This window comes from Thermobia domestica, chromosome 13, assembly GCF_964235325.1.
Source record: "Thermobia domestica chromosome 13, izTheDome1.hap1.1, whole genome shotgun sequence".
In the NCBI taxonomy this organism is placed as follows: domain Eukaryota; kingdom Metazoa; phylum Arthropoda; class Insecta; order Zygentoma; family Lepismatidae; genus Thermobia; species Thermobia domestica.
The window spans coordinates 186222380-186240842 of NC_137466.1; the positions used below are offsets into that span (position 1 = coordinate 186222380).

Genomic DNA, 18463 nt, shown 5'->3' on the forward strand with positions numbered 1-18463 from the left:
TCTCTGGAAGCATGGTGTAATGCATTATTATTATTATTATTATTATTATTATTATTATTATTATTATTATTATTATTATTATTATTATTATTATTATTATTATTGCTATATCTCGGTTTAAACCGGTTTCAGCTTGGTAATCTGACGGCCGTCCCTGACAAATGTAGATTATTTGAAGAGTTTTTCATCTCCAAGGAACTTTCTGACCATATGACAAGTGTCTAGTATTACTGATTTTTGTAGATTTGTTAGGGGATGTTTTGCGTTCATTTGTTCAAGTTGTGTCTCAGTGCTCTTAGGAACAGTTTCTGTAGTTAGATAATGATTGGTCTTACTGTGTCTTGATTTCGTCTGCCAGGTCTTTATATTTGCTTATTTTCGTACTGAGTGTTTATACGCATGTTGTAAGTCTATGGTACTGCTACATCTATGAGGGTTACTTCTTGGTCCATTTTATTTACAATAGTGATATCGGGTCTGTTTTCAGGTACCGTTACATCTGTTCTGATTTCTCGATTTCCGTGGAGTTTGTATTTATCATTTTCAAGTACTGGACGTGGCTGGTAGTTGTAGTATGGGTTGTTATAGGTTATTAGTTTTATGTTATGTGCCAAAAACGGCTGAATACTTGTTTCAGCATTGTTGTGTTTTTTAAGATAGTCTGTAGGAGCCATTTACTGACCGTATTTAAAAAAAAAAAAAAAAATCTTACAGAGAGTGTTTTACGTCGATTTACGAATGTACTTAGCTTACCACAAAGAATTATCTGCCAATCTTCAATAAATTTGGTATATTTATCTCCAATATAGTGTAATCAATGTGACATTATATATTTTAGCATGATACGTATAAAAATATAGGAAATTAGATTAATTTATTTAAAATGAAACTTGATCTACACTGTTTACAAAATAGTATATTATTGTAGTATATGGATCATCCTTTGATACATTTTGATGTTAAAACTATTTTGAATTAAAGAATTTTGTGTATCTTTTACTTTCTGACAAGGCTCCTAACCTATTTAGTTACAACTGACATATATATAATTCATTATAATTATTATTTTTTCGTGTAGTCTATTGTATCAGGTTTTATCTCTATATAATAGATGAAGCCATGAGTGAGTGAGTGACTGATCAACACCGAGGCTAAACCGCTTAAGCTAGAAACATGAAATGTGTACATGGTATAATATTTGTGATGTAAGTTCCCACTAAGGAAAGATTTGTAGAAATTCGATGTGAAAGGGGGAAAACAGGGGTGACAATTATTATCTCAAAATATCTATATCTCAGAGTCTTTAAAAGTTAAAAAGATATGAAATTTGATATATGGACTTCTCATTTAAAATGAATAGACACTTTTTCAGCGTTTTTTGATATTTGATCTAGATGAGAAGGAAAGGGGGTGAGAATTACAATTATTATAATATGTTCATATCTCGAAATCCGTTAAGATTAGAGACATGAAATTCGGTAATTGGAATTGTCATTTAAAATAATTACAGACGTTTTTCGTCGTTTCTTATATTTTCCCTAGAAGGAAGAAAAAAGTGTGGGGTTACAATTGTTATAATTAGATGGTAATATCTCGGAATTCGCTTAAGATTAGAGACATAAAATTTGGTATTAAGATTTCTCATTTTAAATAATCAAAGACTAATTTCCGTCTGTTTGTTTTATATATATCGTCTAGAAGGGAAGAAAAAGGTGAGTAGAAAATAGGAGTGGGAGTTGCAATTGTTAAAATAACAAGGTAATATCTCGAAATACTTTAAGGCTAGAGGCATGAAAGTTGGTAGTTAAGCTTTTGATTTAAAATAATTAAAGACGCATTTCAGCGATTTTAGATGCTTCTCTTAGAAGGAAAAAAAGGACAGGATTAAAATAAGGTGACCATACCTCGAAATCATTTAAAACTAGAGACATATTAATTAAAGACGCGTTTTAACATTGTTTTGTCATTTCCCTTAGAAGGGGCTGGAGAAGAACCGGATTTGTAAGTGTAAGACCATAGGGCGAGTACATGCAGGTACTGGGGGCGAAGTCCCCAGCTAGTCGAAAGCTAGTTAAATGTGAAATTTTTACAAGTGCTGTATTTTTTGGTTATACGCTGTTCGCAACACTCGACATAAAGTTATTATTATTATGATCATTCTAATTAAAAGGGGAACATTTATGTTTCCATCACTGATATAATAAGAAATTGTGTATTTGTTAATCCCTTGTATGTCAATGCTTTAAAGCAGTAAATATTTTCTGCGTTTTTCCCTTCCAATTGGGTTTTCTGTAATTCAACGATATATATATATATATATATATATATATATCATTAAACTGAACAAAATGATCAGAGTGAATGTAAATCGTCATGCGTAGTTTTCGAAAAATTGGCAAAACTGTCTTTTTTAAACCTAAAAAATTATATAATATTATAACCACGCCACGTATTAAAAGGAAACTCGTACCTCCTCATCAGGCCTATTGTTGTGACACTAGCAAGATCACAGTGCGTAGTATAGTTAATGAGCCACAGCTGAAAATTATGACTGTTTTTTTGTTTAATTCTAAGATTTTCCAAAATAAGACACATGTTAATCGATATATTATATTGAACTGAATTAAGTGACAAGTTTGTGGGTAAAATCTCATGTGTGGTTTTCGAGAAACTAAAAAAAAAAAAAAACTATTGGCGTTAAAAATGTATGTCGTTTCATGCCAGTATTAACTGTTAGTTTTTACTCTGCTAGAATAATTTATTTGTCGGTCTTAGATTAGGATTAGGAATTAACATTAGGATTTAGGCATATATGGCCATGTTGGCTCGTCACACAAACAAAGGATGACATCAATCGGCGATCACACTGCCTGGGTGGGGTATTGGGGAGGAAAGAAGCGATTTGGTACCATTACGTTAGGTATCATCCCGGCATTTGCCTGGTGTGAATGAGGGAAAACCTCACTCAGAGTAGCTGGCTTGATAAAACTGTTACACCTTTCCGATCCCGAGCATTTCCACCCGGAATCGAACTCGGGACCGCGAGATCAAAGAGGGAAGGCGCTAGAAGGAAAAAAACCCTAACAGATCCCGATTAAGAATAGCAACAACCACGGCGTTGAGAAAAGCAATGGGTGATTTGCTCGCAGATTCCCTAAGTATAAGTCGTTGGTGTCTGGGTTAAGACTTTGGGGGGCTCCGTGCCAAGGAACTTAGTTTTATGAAGACTTAGTGGTGGGAGCCGACTGACACAAATTTAAAATTGAATATTGCGCAAACTCAATGGCTTGGAGTGGGTTGCGGGTGGGGAATTAGAAGAAGGTAGGATGCCATTTCATAAGAATAACAGTACGTCTGAAGCATTGAACAACATATTTTCTGTGTTCGTACATATTACGAAACGAAGTCACTTATTAAAGTGCAGCGATTGCTAAGACAACATTTTATTGTTAGCTGAGTTTTCTCCAAATGCCCAGTGTGCTTATAAAATTGCATCTTAACCACTTCCCCCCCCCCATTCCACTCCAAATTTTGAACTCTCAAATATATCAGTCGACTCCGAGGCAGCATGTATAACTCTTTTGTATACTTTTCTGTAAAAGTAGTACATCATCTTCTGTATATATATATATATATATATATATATATATATATATATATATATATATATATATATATATTCTAACATATTAGTTTTTCAAAAAAATGAAAAGAGAGACACTAATTTTTTTCAATCTCTGAGACAAGTAACATATGATTTTTTAAACTTATTTTTGTTTTTTGTTTTCTTTTTCAGTCTTTTTTTTAACAAAAAAAGTGGTCGTAGAAGAGTTAATTACTTTTTGTAATCTCGAACTCAAAGGATAGTACATCTGTAGCCGACCACATTTATTATCATTTTCACGTAGCTGGTACTTTACATTCAACGTTAAAAGAAAAAACAAAACTTTTGTACCAACAGGAATACTGAATAATAAGATTTGGAGAATATTATTATTATTTTTCCATCACAATAATACTAATGCTTTCTTTTCTGAAAGAAGTAAAAAAAAATAAATAAAAGATATAAAAAAAGACAAATTTGAAACTAGCATATTGTATTTGTGAGATTAAAATTTAAATGAAGAGGAAATACAACAATAAACTCTCAGGATAATACAACTATCGTATGGGGTTATTCGTTTTTGTTCTAAAACACTAAAGGAAAAATATGAAATTCAGCATAAAACATTCGTTTCGATTTTTAAATTTTATTTTTACTACTTCTCGTATTACTTTTTTTGTTTGTATTTTTGTTCTATCTTGTTCTCTTTTGTCGTGAAAAAAAAATAATTGTAGGAAATGCATTGAGGCAAACGGGGATACGGGAGGGGAAGAATTAATGCACGTGGCGCTATCCCGACAACAATTGTGTGATGTTTCTCGCATCTGATTTTTCGTAAGTGGTTTTTAATTGTTTTGTGAAAAAGAAAGGAGGAGGAAGGTAACCAATGTATGGCAATAGTACATTATGTAATGCAAATAAAGTGCTAAAGAGATTATATATAGATTTTTTTAAAAAATGTACTTGCCCATTTTAAATTTTTGAGATGTAAACTTTCGCACCTTTCTTCCACATCCTTTCTAACTCGAAATTGTACGAGAAAAAATCTTAATCTAATATGTTATCATTTGAGTGGGAAACCATTATGCGATAAAATGCAGTTTCTTGTGAGGAAATGTTTCAGGAATAATTTTTTTTATGTGTTCGGTTTCCAACCCTGCAGATTTATCTTAGGATCACGCTAGTAAGTTTTATAAGATTGTAGTGTTAATAGGCACGTTCCGTTACTCCACACGTTAACTCTTGAACGAAACGGAGTTCTTGAATTCTGTATTCTGCAATAGATAAATAGAAATAATATCTCTATCGAGTTCGTTAATGGAGTGACTAATGGTGACCATCTATATCCCATACATATAAGTTAAGTCTACTCGATAACTCTTGAATGAAAGGGATTTTTTGAATTCTGTATTCTGGAATAGATAAATAGAAAGATTATCTCTATCGAGTTCGTTAATGGAGTTGCTTCGTTAATGGAGTGACTAATGGTGACCATCTATATTCCATACATATAAGTTAAGTCTACCCGATAACTCTTGAATGAAAGGGAATTTTTGAATTCTGTAGATAACTAGAGCATTATCTCTGCGGAGTTAGTTGCCATCCAACTGTAAATCTTAAGGAAAACACCATATTTGTTTATTAGCCCATTTTTTATGTAATGTTTATTCTTTCTTTTTTTTTTTTTTTTAATTGAGCTGGAATTTCAATGGTTTGATTTTATTGATTTTTTCTTCGGGTCTATTTAAATGTCCCTTCTTTCTGAAAATTCATTTCTGCTATCTATAAATTTCATACGTTGATTAGCATTGTTCTCATTTCACTTTTTTTTTTTTTTTTGAAAAATCGAATATCTAAAAGTGGATTTTCGATTTCCAGTTTTAGAAAACCAAAACTGTTTTCTTCGGTTTTGCAAACTGGAACCTTTGTTTCGGTTTTCGAAGTCAAACATCTGTTATAAAAATCTAAATTGAATTTTGGCTTTGGAATAATGAAATGGTTTCAAAACTCCATAACCAGTGGCGATTTTCGTCACTTCTCCATTACAAAAAATTACTTTCACGCAAATAACGGTTCTCGAATCAGGAGAAATTGTTTACGCTTTCTTTCTTTCTTTCTTTCTTTTTTTCTTTTCTTTTTTTTTTTTTTTTTAAAGAATACCGTTCCCTGATTTTTGAAACATCACATATAAAACCAATACTCAGAACGAGAAATGTCAAACACTAGGCACTGGTGCTTATATCTTTACCATGATATATCTAGTTATAATACAAATGAATTTTGAGAAACCAGAGGACATTTAACGTGACTTGAAGAAGAAGTCGGTGAGATGAAACCATTCAAATCCCTGTTTGTTTCAAAGGAAAGAAGAATGAGTTTTGTTTTCATTTAAATCAATAGGTTAAATATCAAAGATGACACAGGTACGGAACAGCTTAAGCTTAATAGGTTGAGTTTAAAATTACCTCTATTTCTCCTTCACTCCTACGCAAGCACGCCATGCTGTGACCATTCGTGTCATCTAGAGACACTTTCGGAGCTTACTTTCTGGATATTCCTCGTATCTATTTTTGTACTAATGAGAAGAACTTATGATAAATGTATTGAGCAGTCTAACCATCTTTTTACAAAGCAGTGCCAGTGTTGTGCTTCATGTTCTTTCATCTCTCAGACTCATCGAAACGCATGTGCATCATTTGCAGCTTACTAATCTAGATCAGTGGTTCTCAACCTTTTTTGACTGACGACGCATTTTGCTGAACGTTCAGACCATCGCGACACTCTTGTTTATTATTATTATTATTATTATTATTATTATTATTATTATTATTATTATTATTATTATTATTATTATTATTATTATTATTATTATTTATAATAGTGAAACCTATTAGTTTTTATAATGACACTACGTAGCACTGAGTATTATTGCTAGCGCTGGTAGTGTTGACTGGTACAGTCTGGTACTCGAAAATTATTATTAAATTTTTCATGATTTTTAGATTCTAAAATTTCGTGACACACCTTAGGGGGCTGCGAGACACACCAATGTGTTGCGACACTTTGGTTGAGAACCCCTTATCTAGGTTGAGCAACACTGGTCTAGAATCTGTCGATGACAGGCATAAGGATATAAAGCCAAATTAGTTAGTCAGTCTGTACATACGTTAAGTTGCATAAAAGCCAAGTATATAGCGAAATCATGTAGTGTATAATGTGTATGAGTGTAAAATATTTTATGTTGTATTTAGTATGAAGGGTAACAAAATGATTATCTGTGCCAGTGACTTTTCAGTGAATTCGTAATCTCATAAAGGGCTTTGTTCATAAGATAGTTTGCGGTAAAAAAGAAACAAAATCTTGATTAAATAAAAACAGGAAAAATCGTAGAAAAAAAATAATTTTACAAACCACATTTGCCGAAATAAAATTAAATTAAGAAAGCCACTGTGTTATATAGTAACCATTGTAATTAATTTACTCTCCAGCTATAATTATATCGTAATATGCAGACTACCGCTGCACAAATTATTCACCTAAATTTCTCTGTTATGTTGATAGAGCTTTTTTACAGCATACTTGATAAAACTATTAGGTTGTGATGCAGTTGTTTCAGAAGTGTTATTGTGCTATCTGAGGTGAAACAACACAAGCAGAGAGAGAGAGAGAGAGAGAAGGGCTAGAAAACTGGCAGGTCTGTGGGAAAGAAAGGGGGGGAGATGAAGAGCAAAATACTTTCTGAGATGCTCCAAAACGTTCTATGTTTTGCTTCTATTTTACCAGTGGTGCTAATTGCTAACAACATGCTCTATTCCCAAGATGCTATATTATTTACTACGTTCGTGCTGTATTTCCATATTCTTGTGTCCGGTTTCACTTACATTTTCTCTGACGGAGCATAATTAAGTTGATAGAGTTTTTCTTTAAAAAAAGAAAAAAGAAAGAAAAGACATGGTGATGTATATTATTCAGCCATCATTGTGATACTGTATATACGATGTAATAAACGTCCAAATGACGTTTATTCCTTCGAAAATTAAATTTTTAAAAAAATCAAAGTCTTAGCTCTGTTTTTGGTTTAGATTTGGTTCCAAAAATAATGAGCTACACTCAATCCCTTATTCTTTCAGGGCGCGCGTGATTTATATATATTAACAGAGGAAAATCATATTCACGAAGAAATTAAATGTCGACTAAAAGCAGGAAATTCGTGTTACTATTCGGTTCAAAATCTTTTGTCGTCGCGAATTCTGCCGAGGAATTTGAAGCTTAAAATATACAAAACGATAATTATGCCTGTTGTTCTGTATGGCTGCGAAGCATGGTCACTTACTCTGAGGGAAGAACATAGACTGAAAGTATTTGAGAACAAGATCCTGAGACGAATATTCGGACCCAAGAGGAACGGGAATGGGGAATGGCGAAAACTTCACAACGAGGAACTACATAATTTATATGGTCTACCCAATATTGTTAGGGTCGTCAAGTCTAGGAGGCTTAGGTGGGCGGGTCATGTAGGTAGAATGGAAGAAAGTAGAAATGCTCTCAAAGTCTTGACTGGAAGACCAATCGGAAAACGACCATTAGGAAGACCTAGGCGCAGATGGGAGGACAATATTAAGATGGATCTCGCAGAGATTGGAATACAAAGTAGAAACTGGATGCAGGTAGCTAAGGATAGAAGTCAGTGGAGAGCTTTTGTGAACGCGGCATTGAACCTCCGGGTTCCATAGACCATAGAGTTATTTATATATATATATATATATATATATATATATATATATATATATATATATATATATATATATATATAATATGGAAATAATTGATGTAACCATTTGATGGAAGATTTACTCTATGGTTCTTTATCTGTGACGTTACCACATAGTGTAATTCACGTCTCCAGACGAGGACCGGCAGGTATATATATATATATATATAGGGGAAACCATACAGTTATTGGCACTTTAAGGATTTGTTTTCCTTCATATCTTTATAATAGACTTATTTTATAACATATACTGGCGATTTTTTTAATATATACTTTCTGGGAATCTCTAATTGAATAATATGTTGAGAAATTACAATACAAATGTACAGTTTGTCAATGAAAATGTATTTTGTAATGCGACAATGATCTTACAGTTATTGGCACTCAAAAAACAGTTATTGGCACCCAATGAGGACAGTTATTGGCACCATTGTAAAGCATACAGTAGAAGATACGATTGACAGAAATAAGGCTTGTAGGTCTAACTGAAAGTAATATCAATTATTATATTTATCAATACACAAAAATTAGACATTTTAGACCTTGGACATTATGAAGTAAAAACAAATTGAAACCGGGAATGCACAACATATTTTTTTTTTTTTAAAAAAAAGGGGAATGCACAAACCGAATTGTATGTTTCAATGATTTATTTCAATCCGTTTCATTAATCTCGCCCTCATCTGTGACGCATTCACTGTCATCCTGTAGAACGTAGCATACGTGACACACAAATCCATCTTCTATATCTTCCGGTATGTGTTCCTTATGGCACTTTGGAATGCAACGACTGTGATATTTGCTGTGGCACAACTCGCATTCAAGCTCCGTCCTTCCCGAAAAGAATGGCTGAAGGCAGTGTTTACAGGATATTACGTTGCTTCGTGCAGCTGATGACGAATCGAAGTTCATATACCTTGTGAGCGTTCCATTTTCTAATGATTCAGTCAGTCCTTTGTCTTTTACAAGCTTAGAATTTGAAGGACCGCTTATCTCCGTTGAACAATCGAGATAGACCTCATGCTTTGATTTCTTTGCAGATGCTTTTCCTCTGCGTTTTAACTCTTGTTCATTTCTCTCAGACATCTTCCTTGTTTGCTTTCTGATCTTTTCTTGTTCAGCTAATTGCTTTTTTCATTTTTTCGTGCAAAATAGCTTGATATTTATGAGACGTTATTACAAACGGCAGTCTTTCTACATTTCGTTTCTCCTTTCTCTTAGGAGTTTCTGGCCATACTAAAACATCTTGCAGCAACGGGTGTTCGGTCTTTAACTTTTTTGGAGTTGAGCCGGAACCTTTTTGTAAAGCATTTGCATCTGTAGTACTGCCATTGGTGGGTGTACTAGGGTTTACTTCACAAAGAGTATGAGCATCACTAGCAGTATCTGAGTGGTTGAAATCATTGAGTTGAATACATGCAGAGGATACAGGTGAACCTTGTTGATTGTTCGCCTGCACCGACTGAAGGTTAACACATCTCTCTACCGAAGATTTAGGCCTACTATTATCTATAAAATGTTGAAATAAGCGATAAGTACATGGAATTCTTCGTTCTTATTTACAAGGACTTGTTCATCAACTTCCTGAAGTCTTCTCATTACATCAGTTCCTACTATACTTTCAAACTCGGTTTTGGTTAATACTACATCCTTAGTTTGCTCATTACCACCGCGTATTTCTTGAACTGTTTGCCTTGGTTTTGCGATGCATTCAGTGTAATCTATCTTGTTGGGATCAAATGGGTGTAAACCGCATGCCCTAAATCCATTTTGTATAATAGATGGCGAAATGTGTCAACTGCTTGTTTCAACAGAGGAGCAAATTTAGCTTTCATCAGAGACTGCAATTGATTATTTAGTTGCCATTCTCGTACCACATGCTTCCACCCATCCTTCAATGGTTAAATACGGCGACGTCAGCAGGTAGACCGAGGAACTGTAACTGTAAGATAGACCGAGGAACGCCATACTGCTTCGATGCTGTCTTTATTCCTACACCTTTTGATATTGCTTCAAGGGCAGCACTTCTCTGTTCTAGTGCGTATCTTTTTCTTCCAATCTTTGGCATTGTGTGGCGATTCCTGCAACAATAAGAAAACGTTTTGTAATTCATATTATATGAAACAATTTAAGTTTGACATAGATCTAGGTCCTACCATTTCAAAAAAGGTAGAAACTAAATGCCCATGTTGCTAAAACCAACAATGTCCATAATCGTCCAGACGTTTGGGACTAACGTTTTGAATCTCACAGCAGACTTTTCTTTACCAGAGTTTCTTTACTCCGTTATTCACATTGACTTAGGCTAGCTTGCCATTGTTAATAACTATGCTTGGGTCTGACCACGCGCACTTCATGGCCGACTAGCTGAGTTTTGAAAAATACTTTCTTGCTGCAACTCAAAGTTCAAACTATTATAATAAATTTTGATGGTTTGCTAACTCTGTAACTCAGCCAGGTGGGCCAAACTTTGCCAGTCCGCCCCTGAACTAGACTACATGAAAAAAATAATTTCAATAGGCATATTAGACATATTTCATTACCAGAACTTATTCTGCTGCAAATCCCTACAGTCATTGGCATGGTCAGTTATACAGTTCTTGGCACTGTGCCAATAACTGTTACTTATTAGAATAGGAAACCAAAATTTTGACCAAGAATAGATATAAAAATGGAAAGCATTATCGGGCAGTTTTCAAGCTATTTTATTCTTCAGCATCAGAAACAGTGATTGGCACTCTAGTGCCAATAACTGATATTTTATATTTTTATTCGTACAGTTATTGGCACCCCATGCATTTACTCGAAGGACAAACAAATCGGTTGAAAATGAACCATTGGAATGATTAGTAGACCCAATTGCTCTCGTGCAAAAAATACTAAAACATTTCAAACAATAGCAAACTAATTACATTTCTCTTAAACTGATAGATATCCTTAACAAAAAGTATAAGAATTACCTGCAAAATTGAAAAATCCAAGTAGCTTCCACTGTCGACTAGAGCTTGCCTCCAACTGAAAGGTTCCCGGCAAAACAAACAAAGGGAACGCGGGCAGAGAGGATCAAAGTAGCCAGCTGCAGGAAATTTTCACCAACACGTATTCATTTTTCCTTAGTGAAGAGAAAAACTAAGAGAAGTGCCAATAATTGTCAGAGTGCCAACGACTATATGGTTTCCCCTATATATATATATATATATATATATATATATATATATATATATATAGTGGCGGCGGATACAGAATATGATCAACAGAGGGGCTAAACCATAGTTCGCCGCTTTATCCAGTGTAAAGCAGGATTGAAGCCCATTTTATCTAGTGTATACCTGAGCGTCCAGTGTATATCACGCCTGTATATATATATATATATATATATATATATATATATATATATATATATATATATATATATATATATATATATATAGTAAATGTTCATTTTTCCATTATAACTTACTCAAGAGGGAGTTAACCCCCCAGAAGACCACTCCCTTGTGTACGCCACTGCTTTCATGTTGTCGAAACTGTTGTTGTTTTTGGCAAGAAGCAATCGCCGGTTCTTGTCTCTTTTCCATACCATTTCTCTCTTTTTTAAAATTATTCACTTATTTTACTGGCATTACAATTGATTTTTTTTTAATTTAAAAAAAAGAAGGCAGAAAAGAAAACAAGGTGATTTAATTTGAAGGAGTTCACAATAACTTAGAAATTACAGAAGCGAGCCACCGCGAGAAAGAAAACAAGCATGAAGAATATAGAGAAGTGTGGAGCTTTTTCGGAGGAATGGCTATTATTGATTGTTGTTGTTGAATGCCTACCAGACAGACACACAATAGTATTTGTTAATTTTTGTTTATGATATTGAATGTTGCCTTGTCCTCTTCCTTCTCATGTTTTTTTTTTCATTTTTAACGATGCTTTTTTCTATTGTGTGAATGGTTGCCGCGATGGTGTTTCTTTCTTTTTTAGTTTGTCTCCAATTTCAGCCGTTGCTTTGTAGCATGATTCTATGGCGGCAGAAATTCTCGGAAACAAACAATTCTCTATACGCTTGATTTGCTGGAATATTATTGTGAAAAGAATTTATATATTTCATTGTATATTGAAACATATTGGCATCGCATATTTACAGTATATGTTTCACCATTTCAGTATATGTGTGTTTGTTGAGTTGAGATGATTTTGAGTTTTACGTCTCATTCAGCAGTGAGGCTATATGAGACGTGGACCTACTGATTAATGTGTAATCCGAACCACATGAGCTCCCGCCGGGAATAGAACTCGGGTTTCCCAAAGACGCTTACGTGTGTGTTTGTGTGGCGCTTTATTTCTCGGTAACCACTTTCCAGGTCTAAACCAAATTTGTTTAGGGGCGTCATTTAGGGAGGGCAGGAGGAGGCAATTGCCCCCCCCCCAAGAGTTTGCGGATTACATATACTTTAATAGATTGTCTACTAATATACTAGTACAAAACGTGAAAGTCTATGTCGGTGGTGCTCTTGCCCCCCTCAAGCGAAGTCTGAAATGACGCCCCTGAATTTGTTGAGCAAGCCGCCCATCCTCTAAGGAATAAAGATAGTTATGTTCGGTGGTCGAGGTCAGCCAGAGACAGACTTGGCTTGCCTTCTATACTTTATTTCTCGGTAACTAATGACAAGATCTGAACGAAATTTAGTAAGCAAGTAGCTCGTTTCAGCTTTGCACGCTGGATATTTCTGAGTTCAGTTCACTGAATGTATTCCGCTTCTAATAAATATATGCCTAAGGGTTACTATTAATAATTTCCAATATTTGTATGAGATACTTTATGGTTATTTTCGATAAACAATTTGCCAATGTCTTAAATTAGTAATGCAAACATTAGATTTGATAATTAAACTTAATCTTTTGAAGCTATTAAATCCTTTCTTCTTTTTTTAGGTAAGTGAGCCAGAACACATTTTATGCGAAAGGTTGACATCAATCCTCGTCTTGAAAAGGATATTTTAAAATCTCAGGTAATATACATTAGAGGTAATATACAGCATGTTTCAAAACAACACCGACAACATTTGGGAGGTGATTCCTGACACCAAGATATGACAAAAAAGTTATAGACCAACGTGGGTGCACAAATGCTTACTTTCGGATCCCATTGAGTACCCAAAATGCAACTTTGTAGTGTTTTAGTACACATATGAGACTACAATCTGGACAATTTTGAACAAATTCATAGGGACATTTCTATACGAAATTCAAATTTTAATTTAAATTTTTGAAGTTATTTTTTATTTTACAGGTTTTTTCAATATAGTACAACATGTAGAGCAATCTTTAAGCTTTCCAATGGTGTTTGTACCATGTCCCTAGTGTACATATTAACCATTTTATGACAATTTTTAATAATCACTGTAACTGAAAAAATGCCCTTTTTTGAAATTTTTGAATACCCTGTATGGGGACACTTTAAGGAGGAGAGAGGTAATATTTGGAATTTTTTAATCTCCCATTGTAATAAAGCTGTGCACCAATTTTTACAAAAATCTGAGGTGGTCAAGTCCGATGACTTGTTGATTTGACATGGAATGTCCTTTTACCAAATCACACACACACACACACATGGACATACAATATATATATATATATATATATATATATATATATATATATATATATATATATATTATAACAAAATACTTTGGATAGATTAATAATTACCTGTACCTTGGGCAGAAAGTGCTAATACATGTGCACTATACTTAATAGAATGTTAATTTGATAATAACAAAAGAAGAATGTTTTGGAGATATGTAAATGATTATTATGGGATAGTTGTTACTATGTAAAAAATATTATTATGGATACCTAGTCAGCAAGTTTGTGTGCTTGACAGTTTGAAGGAAAATATATTATAAAGTATATCAGCTAATAAATCATTTTAGCAACGTTCATCGACGTTATCATTTTAACAGAAAAGGTGAGAATAATGCTATAAAATTATTAAAGATAATTTTTACATGCAAATTAATACTACCACTCAATATTTGTATATCTTACTTAGACGGACCAGGTTGACGACTACCCTTGGTGAGTCGTTATAAAAATTTTGGTTTACCTCACCCGGGACCCTTCATAAATTCTATACCCCGAAGTAAAGTAAGGGTGAATTTACTTTTACAATTAATTTAATGAATACAAATTTGACCATATTGAGAAGTGGTAGAATAATCATAAGGAAAATGGACACTGAAATAATGGAGAATGAATCCGCTAATAGTGACAACGGTGAACCTAGTGACACATCAAGAATGACATCGGAAGACCGAATCTTGCTAGTTTTACAGCAGCAATTGAGTCAGATGTCTACCGAATTAAAGCAGACGATGAAGCATAACTCTGAAGAATTAAGTAGACGAATAGAACAGAAGTCTGATGAATCTAACAAGCAATACGAAGAATTAAAGCAGACGATAGAACAGAAGATGGAACAGAAGTCGGATGAAACGAAACAATTAATTATTCAGACGATGAGCGATATTACCTCGCAATTCGAGGAAAAGTTAAAAGGGATATCGGAGGAATGCCAAGGTAATCACAACCATCTGAGCCAAGAAATCAGTGATATAAAAAAGGATTTAGAAGTAACCGAATCTTCTGTTCAACAACAAAAGATCCAGGTCATCAATAATGCTAACAACATACGAGCAAATACGCAGTCGATAGCTACGTTACAGGAAGAAATTAGAATGCTACAGGGTAAGGACAACACATACCGTAATAACATGTGTAGTGATCGCTTGGAGTTTCCCCACTCACCAGAGATGAACTCGCCTTCGCCGGTGTCTGATGATGATATTATATTGGAAGAAATACATCCAAAGAGTACAGATGGGCGAAACATAGATGGTGTAACGACACATCATGTTATGGATAAGAATTATCACCCAATAAGTACACGGAATGATAAAAGGAAGGTAAAATTAAGTGTTAAGATGAGTGAAATTCGAGCTATGAGCAAATTCAGTGGTAAGTGTAACGAGAATGCTACTTCTTTCTTAGAGAAATTCCAGGACGAATGCAATATTATGTGTATAGATAGATCACAATATATGAAATTAATTCCTCATGTATTGCTCCCACCTTGTTCATTATGGTTTAAAGCTGTACGTGATCACATCAATACATATGATGAATTCAAAGCGGCCCTAATCGCAAATTATGAAAATGACTTTTTGCTTGCGAATAGAGATGCTACCATTAGAAATCAACACTTCAATCCTCGAGTGCATAAATCTATTGTAGAATTTGTTGTAAATACATACAACGAATTAAAGGTCGTTAATCCATTGCAATCGGAATCGAGAATAATCGCATCGATTCGAAATTTGCTTCCATTTAAATTGCAACAGATCTTATTTTCCACACAGTGTATGAGTTTCAACCATTTGTTAATGCTTGTCCAATGCTATGAAACGCAATACCATGCCATGAATCAACAAGCAGGAATGGGTAAAAATAGGAATAATTCAGATCATTTGGTGCCTGTTCGGAATTTAAATATCCGAAGTGTGAATAATACAGAACATAACCTAAGCCGAGTATACTCTAGCAATCAAAATGAGCAAAATAGACAAAGTTATGTAGGGAATCCGCCTAACCCAATTAATCGTAGTAATCCATATGTTAGACCCTATAATCAAAATAGGTTTAACAGTAGACGAAATGTATGGCGAAATTCTAGGAATTCAGCGAACTACGTGGATAGACGTAATGGGAGGACAAGAGATGGCATTTCGCATCCGGATCCAGGTATCACAGTAAATCCTGTACCGAATAATAATACGGGACATAATAATGATTGTGCAGTACAATGTACTTTATTAAATTCATATGCAAGTACGAACGTAACCGGATTACCGTTAATGAAATTAGGTTAAACATATATCAGTTATAGATTCTTGTGAACTTTTATTTTCAATTTTATGAGTTAATGTTGATAATGAAAACGACTCTTATGAATACTGGAAGTGCTTAGATATAGTTTTAGATAGACTGGAAAGTTAATTTTCCAATGAATTTAATTCTCTCTTGTTAATGTAAAGAATTATAATTCGATTCATAAATGATTAAAAGCGAAGGTTATTTATATTAGATTGATTTTGTGTTGAAAATTTAACTGTCAAAGATTATGTTAAGAAGAAGATCTATTCAATAAAATTAATTATTCGACGACTGTTTTTATGAGCTATCCTATATATTATCCGAACAAGATTCTTCTTTATTATGACCTCTTAGTGCCACGATGTATATGTTGCCGTCAGAACCCGAAATTAGGTAAAACTAGAATTTCCTAGTTAAAACTAGTTTTCTCAAAGCCGTTTCGAAAGAACTAGTATTAACTAGTCAATACTAGAATTTACTATGTTAGTTAGGTAATTCTGGAATTAACGTAAAAGACTATATAATGTGAATCATATACAGTTTTTACTAGTTAAAACTAGTTCTGACCAAAATGGATCAGTTAACAGTGTTTCTGCAAGTTCGGACTTGCTCCTACTGGGAAAGTATTGTTTTGTTTTCTCTCAGTCTGTTCGGAGCCTTTGTAAAGTGTGCAGGTGCGTCTCTCTTGTCGTGGCTACGCGTGTGTTAGTGTTTCGGGAAGTGTGAGGTGATTATTCGTTGTAATGAGTCAGTCCGATAAAGAAACAATTTTGAAGGAAAGATTCTTCAAAGATATTATTCGTTTGGAAAATGAAAGCGACAGTCACTATAATGCAATGACCAAGGACGTTTACAGTAAACTTTTAACTGAAGTTGAAGAGGCAAAATCTGCTGCAAAGAAAACACGTTTACAGTACAGACGTTTGAAACGGTTTAATGTTTTGGAAATTGATGAAACAAAAACACTGGTGTCGGATAGTGAGCCTGTGAAGTACTACTTACCTGCCGAGGAGATCTTTGATGTTACTGAAGCATCACATGTTGCTGTGGGACACGGAGGTCGAGATAGAATGAAAGCTGAAACTTCTAGAAAATATGCCAACGTTACGATTCACATGATAAATATTTTTCTGTCAATGTGTGAAATATGTCAACGGAAGAAAAGTATGAAAAAGAAGGGCTTTGTTTCTAAGCCAATACTTTACGCAGAAATGAACAGCCGGTGTCAAGTGGACCTGATAGACATGCAAGCACATCCTGATCGTGAGTTCAAGTTTATCATGGTATACCAGGATCATCTGACGAAGTTTGTCTTACTGCGAGCGCTGCAAACTAAAAGAGCTGAAGAAGTAGCCTACCAACTGACAGACATATTTTTTACATTTGGCGCCCCCTGCATTTTACATTCTGATAATGGCAGAGAGTTTGTTAATTCTGTCATCAAGGAACTAACGACACTCTGGTCTGAGTTAAAGTTAGTCAACGGAAGGCCCAGGCACAGCCAAAGCCAAGGGTCAGTAGAACGGACAAATCAAGATATAGAAAATATGCTTGCCTTGTGGATGCATGATAATAAAACAACAAACTGGTCAAATGGTCTCCGCTTTGTTCAGTTTATGAAAAATCGAGCTTATCATTCCGGAATAAAACAGTCTCCATACCGTGCGATGTTCGGCATTGAGCCAAGAGTAGGACTTACGACTTCAGCAGTGTCATCAGGTGTTCTCCAAAACATAAACGATGAGGACGACCTCGTGAGTATTATTGAGGACAGGAATGAGCGCCTTAGTAAACATGAAACATTTGATGAAAGAGAAAATGAGGCTGGTCCTAGTGCGGTTGATATCACATCATCCAGGAAAGAAGCACGTGAAAATTTGTCAAAGCAGGCCAAGAAAATGAAACGTATCTCTGATGCTACCTATTCACCTGTTGAAGTGGGAGATAATGTCATAATACCAATCCCGGATGTGGACAGAGCAAAGGCGGATTTTCGGAATGTCATTGGAGTTGTTCTAGAAAAAAATGAAGATCTGCACAAGATTATAACCAAGGATGGAAAGCTGGATAAATTATATTGCAGATAAGTTTTCTGTCTTTTATGTGCTCCTTATTGATAGAATTTGTATTAACGTCCCAAACAAGCTAAGGAGCTTCTAACGACG

The 18463-nt window shown here is 34.4% G+C and overlaps 1 protein-coding gene and 1 pseudogene across 2 annotated transcripts in view; both read left to right on the forward strand.

Moving 5' to 3' along the window:
* LOC145668851 (uncharacterized) overlaps positions 1-18463 on the forward strand; it is a 695269-nt gene that overhangs the window by 170949 nt on the left and 505857 nt on the right. The gene's annotated exons all lie outside the window — the stretch shown is intronic.
* LOC145667904 (KRAB domain-containing protein 2 pseudogene) lies at positions 17042-18385 on the forward strand (annotated as a pseudogene).